This window comes from Myotis brandtii, unplaced genomic scaffold, assembly GCF_000412655.1.
Source record: "Myotis brandtii unplaced genomic scaffold, ASM41265v1 scaffold266, whole genome shotgun sequence".
Taxonomy (NCBI): Eukaryota; Metazoa; Chordata; class Mammalia; order Chiroptera; family Vespertilionidae; genus Myotis; species Myotis brandtii.
Genome location: NW_005360124.1, coordinates 12,860,019 through 12,867,554, shown reverse-complemented (window position 1 = coordinate 12,867,554; position 7,536 = coordinate 12,860,019). Strand labels below are relative to the sequence as shown.

At 41.8% G+C, this 7,536-nt stretch overlaps 1 protein-coding gene across 1 annotated transcript in view; it reads left to right on the top strand.

Annotated features, from left to right (window-relative positions):
• The first annotated feature begins 1,599 nt into the window (after positions 1-1,599).
• TJP2 (tight junction protein 2) overlaps positions 1,600-7,536 on the top strand; it is an 83,943-nt gene continuing 78,006 nt past the window's right edge. Inside the window, exon 1 of the mRNA XM_014541300.1 lies at positions 1,600-1,720. The gene's annotated coding sequence lies outside the window, so the exon portion shown is untranslated. The remainder of the gene's footprint in view (positions 1,721-7,536) is intronic.

Below are 7,536 nucleotides of genomic sequence, written 5' to 3'. Positions count from 1 at the left end.
AAATTAAAACGTCCACTTACATTCTTTTTTAAAAAATAGATATTTTATTGATTTTTTACAGAGAGGGAGAGGAATAGAGAGTTAGAAACATCGATGAGAGAGAAACATCAATCAGCTACCTCCTGCACACCCCCTACTGGGGTTGTGCCCGCAACCAAGGTACATGCCCTTGACTGGAATCAAACCCGGGACCCTTCAGTCCGAAGGCCGACGCTCTATCCACTGAGCCAAACCGGTCAGGGCCACATACATTCTTGTGTTCACAACAGCCAAACAGTGGAAACAACCCAAATGTCCACCAGCTGATGAAGAGATGAGTGAAATATGATCTAAGTAAACAATAGAATTGTATTTGGCCATAAAATGGAATGGAGTTCTGATACTGCTACAACATGGATGAAACTTGGGAAATATTATGCTAAGTCAAAGAAGCCAGTCACAAAAGGTCACATATTGTCTGAGTTGATTTGTATGAAATCTCCAGAAGAGGTAGATCTATAGCAGTGATGGCGAACCTATGACACGCGTGTCAGAGGTGACACGCGAACTCATTTTTTTGGTTGATTTTTCTCTGTTAAATGGCATTTAAATATATAAAATACATATCAAAAATATAAATCTTTGTTTTACTATGGTTGCAAATATCAAAAAATTTCTATATGTGACATGGCACCAGAGTTAAGTTAGGGTTTTTCAAAATGTTGACACGCCGAGCTCTAAAGGTTCGCCATCACGGATGTATAGGGATAAAAATTGGACTGGTGGTGCCTAGGGCCAGGGTGTGATGAGAAGAGGGAATTAGAGGATGATGGGTAATGTCCAAGGGGTTTCTTTTTTTGAAATAGTGACAACTGTTCTAAAATGGATTGTGGCGATGGTTGTACCACTCTGTTGGGGTCCAGCCCCAGCAGGTCCAGGGGTTCCCAAAGGTGTGGACGGAGTCGGCGAAGAAGGAATGACACGGAGGTAGCAGCGTTCAGTTGATCAGCATAGCGAGGTTCTCTAGCCAGGTTTTTTTTTTTTTAATTCTTCAGTTACATCTGTATTTATACCAGTTGATTTTAATCCTATCCATTCTATTCCCAAGGTTAGGGCGTTTGTTATCTCCATTCCAAGGTCACTACTCTATTGTTCTGTTAAGCTACAAGGAAGTAACTAAAGGAGATTATCCTAAGTGAAGATTATGTAGTTTAAGCGTGATTGTTCATAGTTAACTACCCACCTGGCAATAAGTTAAGGGGTTTTATTCCCTTCCTTAGTCCTGTTAATCCCTAACTCCAGGGAAAAATCCCCACCTAGGGAAACAACCTTTCTCGGAGAGGTGACCTTGGTTAAAACACATAGCGCTAAGAAGGGGAGCAAACATATTAAGAACAGTATGCCATATACGCCAGGTCCCTTGAAACATATGCTGTGCAGATGTTTCTTCCCTGCAGCGACTGTGTCAAGCAGCAAGGATGGACTGGCTTCCAGCACCACTCTGTGTATATACTAAAAACCAAACTATAAATGGGTGAATCATACAATAGGTGCATTTCCCAAGATCTCACCGTGCTGGCAATGACCATGCTGGGTTTTTAACAACCCTTTCTTTTTCAGGGCACAAAGTACCACATTGTTATCATCTCCCTGTGAGTGGGACTGGCACCCCAGCTGTACCTCCGGTCACAGGTGCTCCACGAAACACAGACTCCTGCCTCTGCACAGCCTGCTTCACCAGGTACTTGCTTTCTTCTTAAAACAAATAAACAAAACATTTTTATTGATTTCAGAGAGGAAGGGAAAGAGAGAGAGAGAGAGAGAAACATCAATGATGAGAGAGAATCATTGATTGGCTGCCTTCTGCATGCCCCTTTCTGGGGATTGAGCCCGAAATCCAGGCATGTGCCCTTGACTGGAATCGAACCGAGGCTCCTTCAGTCTCGCAGGCTGACACTCTATCCACTGATCCAAACCAGCAAGGTACTTGCTTTCTTTGTCTCTCATCAACCTAATTACTGGCTCTCCTCCACCAAAGTTTGATATAAATTATTTCATGTCCTTGAGGTAGTCAAGGCCACCATTTTCAATGTTAACATCCTATTTACTAAAAAACAGAAACATCTTGCCTGCATTTATGGTCTGAATTGATAGGTATAACTTTGGCTATATGTTAATTGAGGTTCTTCCTGGCTAAAGCATATAAGTTCAACTCCCATGCTTCAGGATAAATGCCTAGCAAGGTGTTTTGGTGTCTGTGGTTGTAGGTCATTCTGGCAGGTCACCTTTCTCCCATTATCTTTGAGGTAGAAGAATTATATAAAAGACTGGCCTCTAAAGATTAATTATGTACATGCTTTTAGTCGAAGATGAAGAGTGAGTATTATCTATTTACTGATTCAACTTTAAGTATGAATTAAATGGGATTTACAAGGTATTAAACTGTATTTTGACAGATGCTGTGATGTATTCTTAGTTACACTTTAACCCCTGATTATAGACCAGTCTATGATGGCTGGCTGGAATGGGGCTAGAATTTTTTTTTTTTTATGCGCTTGTTTCGTCATTCCTGTCTGTTTAAACTCGCAGCCCCTGCTGGGGTGGATTCCAGCTACACGTCAGCGCTGGAGTTTAGAGGCGTGTGAATAGCATACAGCTGTTCATTTCCCAGCGCTTCTGCCTTCTAATTGTGTGATCTTGGGCACATGTCTCCATTTCTTGGAGCCTCAGATCTTCGTCTATAAAAAGGGAATGTTAACATGAAGCTAAATGTGTTAACATATAGCGAGCACTGGGCACGTACCAAGGCCTTGCTTGGAGTCCAGTTGTCCAAATGGGGACACTAGAATGGGGAAGTCCTCAGTTTCCACTGCCCCAACAGGCCGGGGTGGGGTTGTTTATGAGATGAAGAGCTCTTAAAGCTTCCAACGTAAGAAGACGTATGTACTTGCCTAGAACTCCAGAAATAGTTGTCCTGAAAAATTTCTAGGTAGGATCTATTGATCGAGTCAAATGAGTTGGGACGGCATGTAATATGGGGGTGGGGGGGGAGGGGGGGCGTTGAAGCTGGCATCGTTGGAGGGAAGGATTTTTCTGACTTAAACACAATCCCTCCTGATAAATACCTCCCTGGTTCTGAGTTCCTGTAACCATACACCTTTCCACATCAGTTTGGTTTCCCAAGGCGGTGCCTTTCTCCAAAGCTCCTTTATGTATGAGCACTGAAGGGTGCCCTTCCAGCTGCTGGCAAGCTTGGGGTGAGGATTTTCCCCGCAGCATCCACATGGATCTAGTTTCAGATCCAGCAAGTATTTATTAAGAGCCTTTTATTATCCTCAGAACAACCCTGAGAGGAAGGTATTCCTAGCTCTCTTTTGCAAATAAGGAAACCGAGATTCAGTGATTTTAAATGATTTCCTCAAGATGTACAGCCCTTGGCTTCCAAGTGCAGCGAGATTCCTAGAATACCAGCTGGTTTCCATACTAGCTCTACAGAGCTTGAAGCCTGAACACATAAACTCAGATAGTAAACAGCTTTTTCTCAAGGGCCAGTTCTGATCAACTGGTAGTGGCTGCCTAGACGAAGGATTCATAGGCCAAGTGTGTTGAGCAGTAATGTTGGGATCCACTAGCAATGTCTGGCATGGGGAGAGGAAGGTGCCTATAGAACAGCTGTGGGCAAACTACGGCCCGCAGGCCGGATCCGGCCCGTTTGAAATGAATAAAACTAAAAAAAAAAAAGACCGTACCCTTTTATGTAATGATGTTTACTTTGAATTTATATTAGTTCACACAAACACTCCATCCATGCTTTTGTTCCGGCCCTCCGGTCCAGTTTAAGAACCCATTGTGGCCCTCGAGTCAAAAAGTTTGCCCACCCCTGACCTAGGCCCAGAATTGGCTAGAATAGGCGGAGGAGAAAGTGTTGGAAAGAAGGGTAGGTGGTGGTAAGGAAAATAAGCAGGAAGAATTCTTTTAAGAAATGTGACTGTGAGGCCCTGGCTGGTGTGGCTCAGTTGGTTGAGGGTCATCCACTGCACCGAAAGGTCGCTGGGTAGATTCCAGGTCAGGGCACATACCTAGGTTGTGGTTGCAATCCCTGGTTGAAGTGTGTGCAGGGAGCAACTGATTGAAGTTTCTCTCTCTCTGTCTGTCTGTCTCTCTCTCTCTGTCTTTCTCTCTCTCTCTCACTCCCATCCCCCTCTCTCTCTCTCTCTCTCTCTCTCTCTCTCAAAATCAAATAAAAACATATTTTAAAAAAAGAAAAACAGAAATGTGGCTGTGAAAGGTAAGAGAGAGAGCTCTGGGTTTGCAATCCCCTGGTCATCGTTTAATTCTTAGGTTCTGGATTGTATTCAACAAGCAGGAGTATAATTAACATTTTATGTTTCAGAAGCTAGCTTCTGAGTATTACTCATCTGTGTGCTACACTGAAAATGTCCAGACAGCTCAGATTTCCAGAGATAGGCCAGGTGGCCAGCACTTGTCTTACTGATTTCATGGGTAAGCCCTGCGCTCTAACTTTTGTTTGGAAAACATGTTAGACTATAACAAGAACACTCAAAAGTAAGAATAAACTCATCTTATTTTTACTTTTCTTCCATTTAAATGGTATACCAATTTCTCATGATGAACATCTGCTGACATTGCTAAAATGACAAAGTCTTTATAGACAAGTATTTGAAGCAATGCTCTTTTACTTGAAATACTTAGAGAGGAAAACATGGAATTATTGTGACAAAACCACTTGTCTAAAGCCCTATGACTACAAATTAAGTGGCTTGAAATCCATGAACGCTGAACTAATTCCAAGTAAATGTACTTGTAATACAAGTGTAAGGCTAACTCATTGTTTATGAACCTTTAGGCTGGTTTGAGAAGGAAATTAAGAATAGGGCATCTATACACAGCCTGTGTATTTACAGGAATTTTAACATTTTAATAGCAAAACAGCACATCATCTCGAAAAATATAGCCCATTTCTTTCATGAATGTTAAGTGTTTCATAATTTCCCATGGTCTTCTTAAACAGGTAAGATAGAAAACTGTAATATAAGAGTATTTTACTCAGAAACTCCAGAGCCTCAAACTAACAAGCTGGCGGCTTGGTACCCTATCTCCATCCACATCATTGCTTTTCCCAGGAAACAGGAGGAAACATAGCAGAAACAAAGAAAATGCTAGAAGCCAGGAAAGCACTGGGTGACAGAGCACAACTATGAAGCCAGACAGACCTGTGTTTCAACAAGTCCCAGCTCTGCTACTTCTTGGGTTTACCAGGGGTGGGCAAACTTTTTGACTCGAGGGCCACAATGGGTTCTTAAACTGGACCGGAGGGCCGGAACAAAAGCATGGATGGAGTGTTTGTGTGAACTAATATAAATTCAAAGTAAACATCATTACATAAAAGGGTACGGTCTTTTTTTTTTTTTAGTTTTATTCATTTCAAACGGGCCGGATCCGGCCCTCGGGCCGTAGTTTGCCCACGGCTGGTCTAGTACCTGGTATCAGGTACCCTGTGGGCTAGGCCCTGCACTGCTTGGGGACATTTTCATGGTGTCCAGCTCCTCCCTGGCTGGGAGTTGCCGTCTAATTTGCAATCAGCAGTCACAGTGCTGAGCGGCTGCCTGTGTGGGCCCCCTGTGTTGGGGCCCCTGGTGCTGTGGTTGCATGGGAAAGCCTGGGGGCAGCTTATTTTATGATTCCCATGTAACCTGATGAAATTGAGGTAAAGAATTTGCAACTAGCTTCTGGTTGGGAGGAGTGTCATTATTGGAGCCCTGATTTTGGTACTGTATCACATTTCCATCAGTTGAGTGGTTGGTGACAGCAGTTTTCAATTCAGCCAAATTTTTTATTTGTGTAGAGATAATCCAGTTGTATAGTGAGATTAGATAAAACATCCTGGACAGGATTTCCTCACCTCATCATAATTATGTTGATATTTGAAATAATTATGGGTTTTTGAAAATGTAATTATTATTATTAATATATTTTTTAAAAAATACATTTTTACTGATTTCAGAGAGGGATAGAAACATCAATGATGAGAGGGAATCACTGATTGACTGCCTCCTGCACACCCCCGACTGGGGATCTAGCCTGCAACCTGGGCAGGTGCCCTGACCAGGAATCAAACCATGACTTCCTGGTTCACAGGTTGATGCTCAACTACTGAGCCACACTAGCTGGGCTATTATTAATATTTGATATTGGTATTATAATTATTGACATTTAAAACAATAAACATAATTATATATAAGATTACTTTTAATTCAGATGTTGTCTGGTTACTAAAATAACTCTACCAACCCACTTTGAAAGAGGTTTCATAGTATGCTAAAGTTAAATTTGTCTCTTCTGATAATTTTAGCTCAGTAGAATACATATAGTAAGAAAGAGGGATGCTTTCCCAAGAATCAAAACATTTTAGCCACTGGTGGATGGTTCTAGAGGCAGAACTAGATCAAGAAGAGAGAAGATAGGTAAAAATTAAAGTGTCATTGGGAATAATAACTAGGATTGCTTCTGAAAAATAATAGAAAAACAATTTATACAGAATGTAAATCTCAGAGAGCGCTAAATCTCTTGGAAATAAATCTTGATTGGTTTGTTTAAAAACTTAGTTAATAACTTTAGAGACAGGAAAAGCGGAACACCCCATACATTCCTGAAACTGAATGGAAGATTTCACTCTAGTGTTAATGTCCGTCTCACGTCCCAGGTTAGCAAGGAATTTGATGCACCTTTGGAAGCCTGACTTGGTTCGTGGTGGCTCCCCAGCCTGCTTGCTTCTCTTCAGTGCTCTGGGAGTGGTGGAAATTAGCTTGATGCAGTCTTGCTAAGAATACCGCTAGGCAAGCTTTACCAGAGATCACGGGACACAAAGGCTCAGACCAGAGTCAGCTGTCCTGCTCACACCATTTATTCAATTTATTCAACTTGAAAACACACAGCAAGAAGCAAGGGGAAAGAGATGAGAACACATTAACATAACTAGGTTGGGATACAAATAGGGTAAAGGGTCCACACTTGTGGAACCCTGTGCTCACACTGTCCATACATCCTGTTCTCCCTGCGGTGTCTGCTTTCCTACATGATGGTGTGGTCACAAAGAACAGAATTGAGATTGAACAAGGGTCTCAGTACATAGAAGGTATCTGAAGCCAACTCATGCTTGCTCTATCAGAGGAATGCAGGGCAAGAATGCCTGGCCAGTAGCTGTAGCTCACCAGGTCTGTATTTTATCTGTGTTTCGGCACAGAATGTACTTGAGGCTAGAATTGGACATATTGGGTGTCACCAATGCTGATCAATTTAGGGATGACATAGCTGTCAATCAAGATATGAGATGAGCTTTACATATTATTAATATTTTATTAAATAGGAAATACTTATTAACAATAAAAATTCGAAGTTACACAATACTTTATATTATGTTATATCTATATATATAAGCTATTTATTAAATTTATTAATATATTTTATGGCCGAAACCGGTTTGGCTCAGTGGATGGAGCGTCGGCCTGCGGACTGGAGGGTCCCGGGTTCGATTCC